The 16,992-nt window shown below is 39.4% G+C and overlaps 1 protein-coding gene across 1 annotated transcript in view; it reads left to right on the forward strand.

The window, feature by feature from the left end:
- LOC132395162 (contactin-associated protein-like 2) overlaps positions 1–16,992 on the forward strand; it is a 1,263,978-nt gene that overhangs the window by 278,020 nt on the left and 968,966 nt on the right. The gene's annotated exons all lie outside the window — the stretch shown is intronic.

Raw genomic sequence — 16,992 nt, forward strand, 5'->3', positions numbered from 1 at the left:
AAGGTATTTTAAGAAACTTGGAGCTGAGTGTTTTGACTGAAAAACAGAATACCTTACAAAACACCTCAACGAATGTCATGATTGTAGTTTTAGGATGTGATAGCAGAGGAGCTAGAAATGGGGGATAGGAAATATTTTGCAATTCATACTGATGGCTGGCACCCGCCTTTATCACAGTCCACTGGCAGAGGAATACTTCCAGTGCCTTCTATTTTTAAATTGTGAGCCAGTGATAAATTTGTATCACTTCTTCCGATCCACGCTCGACAATTGCAACTCAATTCTAATGGTTATTAAGACCCATATAACCCCCCGTGACTGTGCTTCTGGCTTTTTTCAAGCTTATTCAACAGCAGGAACCTTATAGTTCATTGATGCATCAGTGGGTAGTTTACCAGGGTAAGCAGTTTTATGCCTTTTCACAGAACCTACTAGTTCCAGAATAAATGAGCATTGCTCTTTCAAATGGCAGGAATTCCCAAAGTCAAGTGCAAGCTTTGCCTGTGGCTAAGTGGTCCTGTAGGCTTCTGTGAGCAATACGTTCACCTTGATGAACTACAAAGGCTTCTACTCCAGCAATATACAGGTCATACAAGACTCTCGGAGTAGAACTGAGCAAATAAAATTAGGGTGATTTTGCTATTGTAACAGTGTCAAACAGGTGATAGTAAATTGGTGATCTATTTTACACCTCCCAACTTTATTTTCACTGAAGTATCCCATGATATTGAATTCAATTACATTGCTAAGTTTCTCTTCAAACCGCATACTGTTGGATCACATCAATAAAATTGAATCAAATGCACACATTATTTTATCTTCAAGCTTGAGTTTAAAATCTAGGGGAGATAATTTAAAATCTGAATCTGAAACATTACATCAGAGAAAAAAAAACAGTTTATCATGAATTAAAAGTGAGAAAACTGTACATTACACTAGTTTTCCTTCAACTGGGACCTGCTTCAGTGACATCACTCATTGAGAATGAAAGAACATGAGAAACATCAGCAGGGGTAGAGCAGTCAGCCTCTTGAGCTCTCGTAACATTTAATAAGATCATGACTGGATAATTTTGACCTCATTACCACATTCCCAGTCTCTCCCCATAACCTTTGACATCATCACTTCATATATCTGTCAACATTTATCCTTAATGTAACACGAGGCGGTATTTCTTTACTCAGAGAGTGGTAGCTGTGTGGAACGAGCTTCCGGTAGAAGTGGTAGAGGCAGGTTCGGTATTATCATTTAAAGTAAAATTGAGTAGGTATGTGGACAGGATAGGAATGGAGGGTTATGGGCTGAGTGCGGGTCAGTGGGACTAGGTGAGAGTAAGTGTTCGGCATGGACTAGAAGGGCAGAGATGGCCTGTTTCTGTGCTGTAATTATTATATGGTTATAATGTATTTCAGTGATTCCACCTCCATGGTTACCTACAGTAGGAATTTCCAAAGATTCATGACTTTCTGAAGGAAGAAGTTTCTATCTTAAATATATGGCACCTTCATTCTAAAACTATGCCTGCTAATCTATAACCTCCAATAGAAAAAACATCCTGTCAAATATATCAATATTTATTGAATATTTAAAATAATATATTTTAACAATTTTACTAGAACAGAAATTAGCCTTACAGGGTAAGCCTTAGTAACCAGGTCTTTCTTCCATTTACTCTCTTTTCTTGACTAATGATCCTTCCCTTTCAATTTTACACAGGGACAGTTCTAATGAAGGGTCATTGACTGACGTGGCAACAAACTGTTTCTTTTTCCACAAATATACAAAGGCTGTCAGATCCAAACGACTTTTCAGTCTTTAGTTTACTCAGTATTTACCCAGTTTCTGATCTGAAATGAGGCTCCAATTACATGTATAGTACAGAAATGCAGAAGTGCAGCTCCTCACATCCTGAATGTATCTCTAGCTAAGTGGCTTGCATTAAGTATTTTTTGTAGAATTACCTTCAGCACATCCCACATGATGCAGTTTGCAACTGGTCTGGAGGTTGCTAAATCAGTAAATTCAGAATTATTAATGGGATTTTGGCTGCTTCTGGACTGAAATATTAATCTTTACATTCTAAAAATGGAAGCATTTGGAATGTACTTAATTATACAGAGAGCAAATTAAATTATGGTACATCATAAAAGCGGACTCAAAGGACTTGAAATTATTTTGACAAATCTAATGCAATTTCTTGAGGTTGCAACTAGCAAGTAAGTAAAGGGCAACCAGCATATCTAGATTTTCAAAGGGGCATTTGACAAGTTGCCACACAAAACAATTACATCGTTAACTGAGCTTCATAAGTTTGGGTTAAGTGAAAGAGGACACAAAAATGGTACATGTATTTACTGGTTCAGACTGGTATATACTATTAATAGTGGTAAATCACAAGATTCAGTGATGGGCTTTCAGCTATTTGCAATCAGTATTGATGTCCGAAATGGAAGGAATAAGCATATTGTAAGCAAGTTTACTGATGATTTGAAAGTAGGTGGGACTAGAAGTTAGGAGGATGCAGAGTTTACAAGAGATTATGGATGGGCTATGTGAGTAGCCAAAGTGGCAGCAGATTGAGTATGATGTGGGGAAATTTGAGCTTTATCATGTTGGTAAGAATACAATACTTTTTCTTCATTGGTGGAAAAGTAACAATGTGTTTGTGTACAGAATAAGCTGCATGCTTTGGTGTAGGAAAGGCAGAAGGTTAACATGCAGTGGCAGCAAGCATTTTGGAAGCCAATGGGGAGCCTTCACTGTAAGAGGGATGAAATATCAAAGTAATCTTGCTCCAATTGTATAGAGTTTTCATGGGATTGCATCTGGAACACCATATGCAGTTCTGCTATCTGTGTTTAAGGGAGGATATACAGTCCATGCCTCGGAGCTAGTGTGGTACAGATTTAAAAATATGTAAGGATTTTTTTTGTTTCAGCTGGATTGGTTTACTTCCTCTGGAATTCAGAAGAGTGTGAGATGATACTGAAACAAAGTTCTGAATGGGATTGAGAAGATAAGTACTGTTAAGTAGTTTGAGTTCAAAATCTAGTAGGGTATATTTTAGGATTGGGATTTAGCTATAAGGTGAAGTTTCCTTGCACAGAGTAATTCACAATAAAATGCCGGAAGATTCCTTCCCCTCCTTAACCTTCTTATTCTGGCTTATGCCATCATCTTTCCAATCCTGATGAAGGGTCTCAGCCTAAAACATCAATTGTTTATCTTGCTCCTTAGATGCTGTTTGACAGGCTGAGTTCTTCCAGCATTTTGTGTGTGTTGCTCAGGAATGTGATCAATTGATTTCAGGTAAAAAGGGAATTGGGAGATAAAGAAATTGAGAGACGAAATGGACTTAAGACACAGTATCTGACATAAAGGAATGGTGGAAAAGATTCAGGAGGCCTTTTTATCTTTGAGATACTGAGAGAAAGCAATGTTGTTGGTATCAAGAAGAGAATTAAAGCCAGAAGCCTGATGGCAGGTGATCTATGAGATTGCTGGATGGATGGGAGGGATCAGTGAATCGATTTGGGGTTTTCAAAATCTGAAGAATCATTTCAACCTCTCAACTGCATACAATGGTATCTTTTGTGAGAACATTGGAGTGTGGTTTGAGCAAAGCATTCAGGATGGTTGCAATGAAACATCCATAATTACAGTTAAGATGCTGTTACAGTGCATACTGCAAGAAGTTTAGTATTCCTTCTAGCTTTGCTCACTGATACTTACCAAGTGGAATTATCTGACAGGTGCCCTGAGTTCATTAATTAAACATGGCACATAAATTCCAAGTTTTAATTCATCTCACCAGGAAAAAACTGTTGAACTATAATCTTCTCTTCAAAACACAAAGAAGACTGGATGCTATAGCTAGCATATAATTTTGACTTCTGAAGTAACGATTTGATATTTTAGCCACAAGTAAAACATTTCTTCAGACAGTGATGTTGACCAGGTAAATGAATGGAAGTTTGTTGCTATAATGCTTTCTCCAGGCAGTAAGTGTTCTTTATTAAGTCCACTGCAGGAATCATCTTTGGAGGAAAGGCTTGTACCATTTTATAATTCATTATGTTACAGCAAAAACAAAATAGGTTCCAAAATACAAAAATCAACTTAAGGATTTTATTTAAGTGCAAAAACTTAATTTTGTTTCTGTTGCAATATAATATATATAAAAATAAAAGTTTTGTCCATGCAGGAAACTATTTTGCATAAAATTATTTCACAGCCTATTTATTAAAAAAATTGCTGATCCTTTTCAAATTGAAGTTCAACTTCAGTTTATTGTCATTTAACTGTTCACAGGCATACTGACAAACAGATCAAAGTAACTCTGTTTCAAGGTTCACAACACATTACATATAACTCTCTCTGTCTGTCTCTCTCACACACACTCTCTCATACACACACGCACACACATACACGCACGCACACGCACATGCACCACAACACAACAAACTAATGTTACCACAAATAAATTAACAGAAAATAAGGTGCATTTATGACACGGTTTAAAAAGTAAACAGTATAATACTACTTGTGCTTCATATGTGATGCGATCTCAGTGGAGACAGAGAGTTTAGTAGTCTTATTGCCTGGGATAAGAAGCTGTTTCCCCATCATCACAGTTCTTGTCCTAATACTACGGTACCCCCTGACTAATGATAGTGTGTCAAAGAGATTGTTGGCTGGATGGGAGGGATCATTGAGAATGCTAAAGGACCTGTGTACCTAGCACTTCAAATAAATGTTTCTGATGGGTGGAAGAGAGACCCAGATGATCTTCTCAGCAATCTTGCAGTCCTTTGTAGGGCCTTGCAATCAGGTGCCTTGCAATTCCCACAGCAGTCATTGATGCTGCTGGTCAGGACACTCTCAATAGTGCCACTATAAAAGTTGGTTGGACTAGGTGTGGGGAACCTTGCTCATTTCAATCTGCTGGAGATGTTACTGCACTTTCTTGACAAAAAAGTGGTGATGAGGAACCAAAACAGCTGTCGAGTTGTTGTGCTTACATCATTCTACCAGCTGCTCTACCTCGTCTCCATATGCCAGTGAACTTGGCCAATACCTTGTAAAGCCTCAGCATCACATTCATGCTTTTATATTCTTCTCTTTCAAAATGAATGTTAACATTGCATTTGCTTCCTTACCACTGACTCAACCTGCAAGTTAACCTTTAGGGAATCCTGTGCAAAGACTCCCAAATACCTTTCCACCTCAAATTTTTGAATTTTCTCCACATTTAGTCTGCTCCTTTCTTCCTTCCAACAAAGTACATGGCCGTACACTTCCCTATACTATATTCCATCTGCCGCTTCTTTGCTTATTCTCTCAATCTGTCTAAATCCTTCTGCAGACTCCCTGCTTCCTCAACATTATCGGTCCCTTCATTTATCTTTGTATGGTCTTCAAACTTCGGCACAATGCCATCAATTCCATCATCCTAATCATTGACTTCTGATGTGAAAAGAAGTGGTCCTGATACCAACCCTTTTGGAACACCACTAGTCACCAACAACCAACAAGAATAGGCTCACTTTATGCCCACTCTTTGCCACTTGCCAGAAAGCCAACCTTCTTTCCTGCTAGAATCTTTATTGTAATACTACGGGTTTTTGCTTCATATATGACACTTTGTCAAAGGCCTTCTGAAATTCCAAGTAAATAACGTGAACAGATCCTCCTTTGTCTATCCTGCCTGTTATTTCCTCAAAGAATTCTAGCAGATTTGCCAGGCAAAATTTCCCCTTAAAAAAACATGCTGACTTTGTCATATACTCCGGAACCTCATCCTTAATAATGAACTCCAACGTCTTCCCAACCATTGAAGTCAAGCTAACTGGCTTATAATTTCCTTTCTTCTGCCACTTTCCTTCCTAAAGAATGGAGTGACATTTGCAATTTTCCAGTCCTCTGGAATCATTCCAGAATCCAGTGATTCTTGAAAGGACATTATTAATGCCTCCACAGTCTCTTCAGCTTCCTCTTTCAGACCCCTGCCATTTAGTCTATCTTCAGACTTTTTAAGCTTCCCAAGCACCTTCTCCTTGTTAACAACAACTATATTCACTTCTTTGTCCCTCATTACTGCCTCTCCAGCGTCTTTTTCCCACAGTCTGATCAGTCTGATATCCACTCTCACCTTTTTTTTTACATACCTGAAAAAAAATGTGGTAACCTTTTTTATATTATTAACTTTCTATTTCATCTTTTCTCTCTTTAAGGCTTTTTAGTTGCCTTCTGTTGGTTTCTAAAAGCCTCCCATTCCTAACTCATCCCACTAATTTTTGCCTTCCCTTTTGCTTTTATGCTGTCCTTGACTTCTCTTGTCAGCCACAGTTGCCTCATCCTCCCTTTAGAATACTTCTTCATCTTTGAGATGTATCTATACTGCATCTTGCAAGTTGCCTCCAGAAATAGCAGCCATTGCTGTTCTGCCATCATCCAGAAGACCATAAGATATAGGAGCAGAAGTACACCATTCGGCCCATTGAGTCTGCTCCACCATTCAATCATGGCTGATCCAATTCTTCCAGTAATTCCAACTCCCCTGCCTTCTCCCCTATACCCATTGATGCCCTGGCCAATCAAGAACCTAATTATCTCTGCCTTAAATTTTGGCCAGCCCCTCTCTCATACTTCTCTAATTCCCTTTAATCCACTATAATACTGATACATCTGACTTTATCTTCTCTTTCTCAAACTGCATGGTGAATTCTATCATAATCACTGACTTACATTAAGCTTCCAAATCAAATCTGGTTCATTACACAATACCCAATCCAGAATGTCTTTTCCACTTATTTTGCCCTCATTCAAGAATTTTCCCTATTTTCTTCAGCTAGACAGATATATAACTATGGTCCTGGTGCAGCTGTAGTTGAAGGCAGCTTTATTATTCACCAACATGTCACAGTATGCAAGGGTAAAGGGCAATAAAGGGCGATACTTCTTGGCGTTCTAACAAAAGGACATAACACCCCCAGTGGACTCAACCACAAGCTGCTCTAAGAAGCTGCCTCATAGGCATTCTACAAATTCCCTTTCTTAGGATCCAGCACCAACCTGATTTTCACAGTCCACCTGCATATTCAAGTCCCCTATGTTTATCATAACATTTCACTTATTACATGCTTTCTCTTCCTCCCATTGAAATTTATATTCCACATCCTGGCTCTTCCATCATCACCCTATCACTGCAGTTCTCATACCCCTGCCAATATATTTAAACCCTCCCCGACAGCTCCAGCAAACCTGCCCACAAGAATATTGGACCCTATCGAGTTCTAGTGTAACCGTATATTTTGTACAGATCATACCTGAATTGCTTGAGGTGGTCTAGCAGTGGAGTCATGCATCAGTAGCGTGAACAGCAATGGGTTCTTTAGTCAGCGGTCTGCATGCAGGAGTTAGTGTAACAGTTAAGTGGTCAGAGTATATGAAGCCTGAAGGTCTATCCACAACTTTAAAAAAAACAACTGAAATGAGCAAATTCAGTCATATCCAAGAGAAAGGTTGAAATCTTCTTGCAGAAGTTTTCTGTCCTGGATTGTCTGTTTGTATTAGCCACTGATAAATACTTCAATGACAGACAAAACTTTTTTGTAGATTCTTCGAAGCTGACATGCTCATAAATGCCATCTGTATCCAGTTAGGGCCTTAAGCGACGAAAAATATTATTCACTTTATGAGTTGGAAACTTAATTCTGAGGATTCCACCTTCCCGTTCACTGACATACGGTTTTGACATTGCCCTTGGGTCTAAACTGCAGGATCTTTCCTCAATCTCCTCAGCACATAATCTCTGTGTGCAGAGTTGACTTCTAGCTTGCATAATGTTGGAACTTGGGTGGCTGCCAAAGTCCCTGATGACTACATGTTCAGCTGCAGCTCCTGACAGATTGCGTGATCACCCTGAAGCAGTACATGGATTTGTGCTGGAGGATTTGCCATGCTAAGGGTGTTGTAGATAACACATTTAATGAGTTGGTCATATCACAGTTTAAAGGTGTAGAAAAAAATAGGAAAAGGATTGACAGGCAGAGCAGTAGCAGGAAGGTAGTGCAGGAGATTCCTGTGGTCATCTTCCTTCAGAACAAATATACTACTTTGGATTCTGTTGGGGGACATGGCTTATCAGGGAAAGGCAACAGTAGGCAGGGTCATGGCACAATGAGTGTTTCTGCTGCACAGTAGGGCAGAAAGAAAGTGGCAGAGCTATCTTGATAGAATATTCCACAGTAAGAAGAATAGACAGGGCCTTCTGTGGCTGCATATAAGACTCTCAGTAGGTATGTTTCCTCTTTGGTGCAAGCGTCAGAGATATCTCAAGGCATCTACAGGGCACTCAGGAAGGTGAGGATGAACAGCTAGTAGTTGTAGTGCATGTAGCTACCAATTATATAGGAAAAAAGTGAAATGAGGTTTCACAAGCTGAATTTAAGGGGCGAGGAGATAAATGAAAAGATAATAACCTCAGGGTTACCAACTGTTTCATGTGCTAGTCAGAGTAGGAAAAAGCAGCATCGTTAGGATGAATTGGCTTGAGCAGTGGTACAGGAGGAAGGGTATCAGATTCCGAATGCACTGGAACCAGTTCTGTTGATTTCGGACCTGTACAAACTGGACAGTCTACATCTGGGTAGGACTGGGATCAACAGGGAGATTATTTGTTAATGCTTAAAGGGTGTTGGAAAATGTTAAGAGTGGTATGGCAGGAGGATCTATGCAGAATGACAGAGGGAAGCAATGCAGAGACCGAAGTGAAAGTTAGCAAAGAGGAAGTAAGTGTGGAGTACCGAAAAGGCAAATGCAAAGGACACAAAGATTACTAGATTATAAAAGGAGAATTAAGCATAGGAAACTTTATCTGAATGCCTGTACTGTTCAGAATAAGATTAGTGAACTAGTGGCACAAATCAGTACAAAGAAGTTGGATTTAGTGACCATTACAGAGACATGGTTTCAGCATTGAGATAATCTGGAATTAAATATCAAGGGTATCGGTTATTACGGAAGGAGAGGTAGGAAAGTAAGGGATGTGGCTCGTGCTATTAATTAAGAATCTGATCAGGGCTATAGGAGTGAGACTATATAAAATGGAAAGAGCAATGTGTTAAGTCTATTTGAATAAAGATTAGAAATAATAAGGGGAAAAAATTACTGGTGGGAGTTGTCTATAGACCATCAAGTAATCGCATCACAGTGGTTCAGTCAATAAACCAAGTAATATCTGATGCATGTAGGAATGGAACCCCAGTTGTCATGGGGCACTTGAAATTGCACACGGATTAGACAAATCAGGATGGCCAAGGACTTCATACAATATCTGTGACAGATTTTTTGAACAGCATGTAAGCAAATGGTTCTCTTACTGGTACTGTGCGATGTGGCAAATAAAATTAATGAGGCTGCAGTAGATATCACACCAGACAGGATTATGTGAGGAATGTCAGGAAGAGGAGTCTGTAGCACATGTAATTCTGAGTTGCAGGAAGTATGGGATACAGAGTGATGATGAGAATTAATCTAAGGGAATTGGGGGTGCAGGAGTTCACATTAAAAGGGTTACTGGGCATGGGTGAGAGAGCACAGGTCAGGGTACTTTTAACTTTCTTAAGGGATACAGGGTTTTTTTTATAGGATATGATGGATAAGCAGGAATAGGGTACTAGGATGGCCAAAGAAGGAAGGATAATGTGTAGATTAGGATATGTGTATGTGTGTGAATGGATGAAAGGATTTAGAATGTAAGTCTATCGTCTGATCCACACTCTGGAGCAGAAGGTGGCGGTAATGCACCATTAAGCTGAGTGCCAACAGCCGTAAAAGAAGAAGAAGGAAGGAAGACATCCTCTTGGAAAGAGTGATCACTGTAGGATTGGATTTCTTAAACAATTGGAGGGTGCAATAGTTCAATCAGAAGCCATGGTCATATGCCTAAACAAGGATGATGACAGTGCTAAGTTGGCTTGTGTAGACTGGGATGCAGTGGTGAAACAGTGAAAGACTTTTGAAGAGATTTTTCATGGAGATTCCAACTAAAAGCAAGGACAGCAAGGCTGGGGAGAGACAACTTTATCTTATTTTCTGAAAATAAAAGAAGGTTTCAAACTAAAAGCTCATGCACACAAAGATGCCAAGATTAATGCAAAATTGGAAGATTAGCAGAAGTTTAAAAAGTGACCAGAACCACTAAGCAGGCAATAAAGAAAGGGAAGATAAATTATGAAAGTAAACTGCTGCAATATAACCATATAACTATTACAGCACGGAAACAGGCCATCTCGGCCCTTCTAGTCCGTGCTGAATGCTTACTCTCATCTAGTCCCACCTACCTGCACTCAGCCCATAACCCTCCATTCCTTTCCTGTCCATATACCTATCCAATTTTACTTCAAATGACAATACCGAACCTGCCTCTACCACATCTACTGGAAGCTCGTTCCACCCAGCTACCACTCTCTGAGGAAAGAAATTCCCCTTCATGTTACCCTTAAACTTTTGCCCCCTAATATTACAGTAATATACATTACTGTACCAAAGTCTTAGGCATGTATCTATAGCTAAGAAGCCTAAGACTTTTGCATAGTACTGTAGTAATTTTATGTTTTGCACTGTATTGCTGCCTCAAAAAAAAAACAAATTTCTTGACATACGTGAGTGATGATAAACCTAATATGGTTTATAGACTGATAATAAGGAAGGGGCAGGGAGAGAGGAATCATGATTGGGAAAAGGGAAAAGGAGAGTGTATGGGTGTATGAAGCAAACAGAGAGACATTCTGTATTTATCAATAAACTAATTGTTTGAAATCATATGACCTTGCCTGCTGCCTCAGGGTTGGGTGTGTCTGCACCTGTACCACCTTGGCCCCTGGCACTTCTTCTCTAGCACCTGTCCCATACCGGTTTGGCAGTGTGCCACCCTTGCCATTCCTAACAGTCATTTCTCCCGGCAGATTTACAAACCCACTCTCCACTCCACATTGATAAATACAATAAGATGCAAACGTTTTAGGTAGCTTAGCTAAATCAGGTGCCTTGCACAGTACTGTATAATAACAAGTAGTAAAATGTTTATAATTATATAAAGTGGAAAAGGATGGTTAGAGTTCAAGTGGGTCTCTTGGAAAACGAGAAGGGGAATAAATATTGGATGATCTTTACTTATGTGGAAATAGCTGAGGCCTTGAATGACTATCTTGATTTGGTCTTCATGGTGGAGGCTACTCTGACATGTCTAAGAGAGAGGTTATGGATGCGATGGGAGGTGAGATCATCGATACAATCACTGTCAATGATGAGGTACATTAATGGTTCTAAAGGTAGACAACTTCCCTGGTCCTGATGGGATGCATTCCAGGATACTAAAAGAAATGGTGCAAGTTATAGTAGTTGTGTTTGTGATAATTTATCAAATTTCTCTGGACTCTGACCAGGTCCCAGTAGTTTGGGAGATAGTAAATGCCATGGCACTATTTAAAAAAAAAGATGGGTGAAAATAGGCCATTTAACTTAATATATGTGGTTGGGAAAATTCTGGAAGCTATCATCAATGAAGAAATAGTGAGAGATCTGGACAAAAGTAGTTTCATCAGGCAGATACAGCATGGATTCAGCAAAGGCAGGTCCTGTTTGACAAATGTACTGAAGTTTTTTGAGGATATAATGGAACAGATGGATGTTGCATACTTGGATTTCCAGAAAATGTTTGACAAAGTGCTACATAAAAGACTTATTAATAAGATAAGGATGAATGGAGTTGGGGATAATGTAGTAGCATGGATAGAGGATTGGTTAACCAACAGAAGGTAGAGAGTTGGGATAAATGGGTGGTCCTCTTGTTGGCAATCAATGGAGAGCAGAGTGCCACTGGGGTTAGTGCTGGTTCCATGACTGCTCATGATCTACTATATATTAATAATATAGAAGATGGGACCAAGTGTGGCTTTTCTAAGTTTGCTGATGACACTAAATTGAGTAGACAATCAAATTATGCAGAGAGATATAGATAGGATAGGCAAGGTTAGGCAAATGGAGTTCAACATTGGTTGACATGAGGTTATCCACTTTGGAAGGAAAAATAAAGGCTGAGATAATTATTTAAAAGTTCTAAGATTACAGCATGCTGTTGTGCAGAGGGAATTGGGAGTGCTTGTGTTTGCATTGCAAGGTCTCAGCCCAAAATGTCCACTGTTTATTCACTTCCACTGATGATGCCTGACCTGCTGAGTTCTTCCTGCATTCTGTGTATGTTGCTCTAGATTTCCAGCATCTGCAGAATCTCATGTTTATTGAAGACAGTCTTCTCTCAACCAATAGTAGTGGCTCATGCAACAATGTATCTAAAATTATATCATGTGATCATCTTAAATATGCTCTCATACTTAAGTAAGAATCTCCTCCCTCATTAATTCCTCATGTATTCAGTCTCAAGGTTTCCGCATCTGCAGATTTTCTTGTGTTAATCTGTTAATTGTCCTTGAATTGTGCTTTGCTAAATTAATTTCACCCTTCTGGACTAACAGTCCTGCCTTTGAAGTGTTGAAGTCAGATAAAATTTATCTTCTCCTTGAATTAGTTGTAGGTAATTTAATGACCATAAGCAGCTGCTGTTAGCTTCAGTGAGAAGGTATAATTTGGAAAAAGAAATTAAATGCCAATTCAGCCTGGCTCATACCATTCACTTATAATGGAAATGCAGTTGGAAGAGACTGGCTGATCCCCTCTCACTTATTGTATTTTTGAAAAGGCTGTCCTGCTCCATTTTTGTAAGCTTCCTAATTATATTGTTTTATTTGGGCTTCTCAAGAAAAGCTCCAAGGAGCTTTGATGGGTTTCTCATTTAGAAGTATGTAGTCATAATACCGTGGATGGTAACTTTGCACTATTGGCTTCTGAGCACTACTTATTTACAGCACTTACAGCACTACTTATTACCAAACCAATGTGTTTTCCATTACAAGCTCAACAAACTTGACTGTTTCTAGTTTTAAGACTACTATCTCTCACTGTCATGCTTTCTATATCTCTGTCCACTCCTTTCAAAATCAATCCTCACCCTCTGGTAATTTCTCCCTCATTTCTATTCTGATGTCCAATTTCCTTTGGAGACACAAGAAGCTATTAATTCTGGAGCCTGGAGCAAAAACTGAAGAGAACCCAAACCATCAACAATGCCTTTGCCTCCAGTGATACTGCTCGACCCACTGAGTCCTTCCAGCAGTTTATATTTTGCTCTGACTTCCCTTTTCATTGGCTGTAACCTGTTGGGCAGGCTTTCTCACATAGATGCAAAACTCTCAGAGTAAAGCTATAAGATATTTAAGGACACTTCCCTTCACTACCTTATGAAATTTCTTTTAAATATCAGAGACATTGACTGTTTTGTCACACTATTGTACTTTCCATCCTTGTCTCTTCTGTCTGGCTTTGTTTATTTGCGCCTCTCTGGAGGTATTGTCAGCTGCTGCTTCATGGTGATATGTGTGGATCACTGGATAAAATATTAGAAGTGAGGCTGATGATCAGTAAATGTGACATAAACTGAAAGACCTGAACCTATTTAACATGGATCTATGTCTAGTTTTCCAAGTAATAAAGAAGATTGCATTTATAAAACTCATCTCAATGAATGGCAATCGCAGTCCTGAGATGGTTCAGGCATGTGGCTATATTTGTCACAGCTGAAATGCTAGATCAAATTTTGCAGTAAAAATAATAGTAAAGCTATGAACACACACAGTTAATAAAGAATAAATCAGACATCAATATCTAGCAACTGCAGTCATGCTGTTGAAACGGGAATCAGGAAGGTGACAGTCGCTGATTTGCTGTGCTTCTTTATTTGTTCTGATCTGATGGGATCTCACTGGGATATTCACCTTCAATATTATTATTATATATAATATATATATTAAATATTTCTAAAATTCAATGTTTAACTGAGGTATATTTTCATTTTTCAGCCTTAAATTCATGTATTATTAGAAAAATAAAGTATCTTATATTGTATCATTTATCTTTTTCATGATTTCATCCTTCATTCTCTTCTTGTTTTGCTTTCCATAAATGATCTGACATTGACTTTAATGTTCCATTTTTTTTCTATTAGTTCAGACTGGATGCTTTATTGAATATTGTTAAGGTTCAGGATAATAGCACTCAAATGGCCTCTTCTAGTATGTGGCATTGTTTTAGGTTATTAATCCTTTTAAGCTCCAAAACAATGCAAAAAGAAAATCCTTGGGTGTGGGCAAGTCTAATGAATGGGTCCACCATTTTTTCATTGCTGATTGCAAAATTTTGCCTAAAAATAATCAAAATGAAATAATTATGAAGTAACACATGTGAACTGCTCATTGTAACTGAAGTATTTTGTCAAATTATCTTCTAAGTAACTAGAATCAGAGTCAAGTTTAATATCACCGGCATATGTCATGAAATTTGTTATCTTGCAGCAGCAGAACAATGCAATACAAGACAATATAGAAAAAAAACAAGTAAATCAGCTGCAGTGTGTATATATATATATATATATATATATAGAGAGAGAGAGAGAGAGAGAGATAGGTAGTTAGATTTAAAAAGTGCAAAAACAGAAATAATAAAAGTAAGGTAGTGTTCAAGGGTACAATGTCCATTAAGGATTGGGATGGCAGAGGGGACGAAGCTGTTTCTGAATTGTTGAGTGTATGTCTTTAGGCTTCTGTACCTCCTTCCTGATGGTAACAATGAGAAGAGGGCATGTTCTGGGTGATAGGGGTCCTTAGTGATGGATGCCACCTTTCTGAGGCTCTGCTCCTTGAAGATACCTTGGATACTGCGTAGGCTGGTAAACGTGATGGTTGACTAACTTTATAACCTTCTGTAGCCTCGTTTGATCCTGTGCAGTAGCTCCTCCATACCAGAGATTGATACAGCCTGTCAGAATGTTCTGTCTGGTACATCTGTAGAAGTTTTCGAGTGTCTTAGGTAACAAACCAAATTTTCTCAAACTCCTAACAAAATATAGCTGCTATATTGCCTTCTTTATAGCTGCATCAATATGTTGGGACCAGGTTAGATCCTCAGAAATTTTAACATCCAGGAATTTGAAATTGCTCACTCTCTCCACTTTTGATCCACCTTTGAGGATTGGTTTGTGATCCCTTGCCCTGCCCTTTCTGAAGTCCACAATCAGTTCTTTGGTCTTACTGATGTTGAGTGCACAGTTGTTGCTGTGACACCACTCAGTAAGCTGATAATTCTCGCTGCTGTATGCCCTCTTGACTCCATCTGATATTCTGTCAACAATGGTTGCTTCATCAGCAAATTTATAGATGGCATTTGAGCTGTGCCTAGCCAGACAGTCATGTGTATATAGAGAGTAGAGCAGTGGGCTAAACACACATCCCTGAGGTGCGCCAGTGTTGCTTGTCAGCGAAGTGGAGATGTGATTTCCGATCCACACAGATGTGGTAATCTGGTTAGGAAGTCGAAGATCCAGTTGCAGTGAGAGTTACAGAGGCCCAGGTTCAGTAGCTTTTAGTTCAGAACTGTAAGAAAGATGGTGTTGAACATCGAGCTGTAGTCAATAAACAGCATCTGGGTGTAGGTTTTTGTATTAGCCAGGTGTTGTAAGGCTGTGTGGAGAGCCATTGAGATCGCATCTGCCATAGGCCTCTTGTAGCAATAGGCAAATTGCAGTGGGTCCAGATCCTTGGTGAGGCAGGAGTTGATTCTAGCCATGACCAACCTCTCAAAACATTTTGTCACTGCAGATGTGAGTGCTACTGGATGATGGTCATTAAGGCAGCTCACACTACTCTTCTTGGGCACTGGTATAAACACTGCCCTTTTGAAGCAGATGGGAACTTCTAACCATAGCAATGAGAGGTTGAAAATGTCTTTGAATACATCTGCCAGTTGGTTGGCACAAATTTTCAGAGCCTTACCAAGTACTCTATCAGGGCCTGTTGCCTAGTGATGGTTCACCCTCCTGAAAGACAGCCTGACATTGGCCTCTGAGACAAAGATCACAGGGTCACCAGATGCAGCAGGAATCTTCACAGCTGTAGTTATATCCTCCCTTTCAAAGCGGGCATAAAAGGTGTTGAGATCATCTGGTAGAGAAACATTGCTGCTGTTCATGCTATTGGGTTTCGCTTTGTAGGAAGTAATGACACACATCTGATGTTACCTCCAACCTTGCTTGGAATTGTTTCTTTGCTCTTAAAATAGCCCTTTGCAAGTTATACCTGATTTTCCTGTATAGGCCTGCTGCACCAGAATTAAATGCCACAGATCTAGCCCTCAGCAGATGGTGAACATCCTGGTTCATTCATGACTTTTGATTTGGAAATGTACAGCAAATTTTTATAGGCACACACTCATCCGCACAGGTTTTAATGAAGTCAGTGACAGCTGTGCTGTAATCATCCAGACTCGAAGATGATTTCCCGAATACAGTCCAGTCCACCAATTTGAAGCAGTCCTATAAGCGCTTCTGTGCTTCCCTTGTCCATTCCTGAAATAAAACCTAATAATATGCTGTGATACTTTCTATACAGTAGTTTTTTGATAGTGATTGTTTCAGTTCAAGGCACATATAGTACATATAAGATCGTAGTAAACATGCAGTCACATGAAAATATATACATCTCAAATTCCGAAGTGACATGTCACTAAGGAAATGTCCTGTAAATTGATGGTGCACGGTTGTTGTTGGCAAGAACATCCTCAGCAGTCCGCAGATTAATGTACACACACACACACACACACACACACACTCTTTAGCTTGTCTTCCACCGAACGAACAAAAACTTGGGGGGGGGAGTGTGCACCACCAAGGGCAGGAGGCAGCCCCAATCTACCTTATGGATGTAAAGCCAGACCACCTCCAGTGTCTGCCCTCCCTGACTACTGAAACAGGCAAGCTTGAAGCATGAGGTCCACTTCTCACTACAACCTAGGGCACACAGTTCCCTGACATCGTTCTCA

The sequence above is a fragment of the Hypanus sabinus genome, chromosome 6 (assembly GCF_030144855.1).
Source record: "Hypanus sabinus isolate sHypSab1 chromosome 6, sHypSab1.hap1, whole genome shotgun sequence".
Lineage (NCBI taxonomy): Eukaryota > Metazoa > Chordata > Chondrichthyes > Myliobatiformes > Dasyatidae > Hypanus > Hypanus sabinus.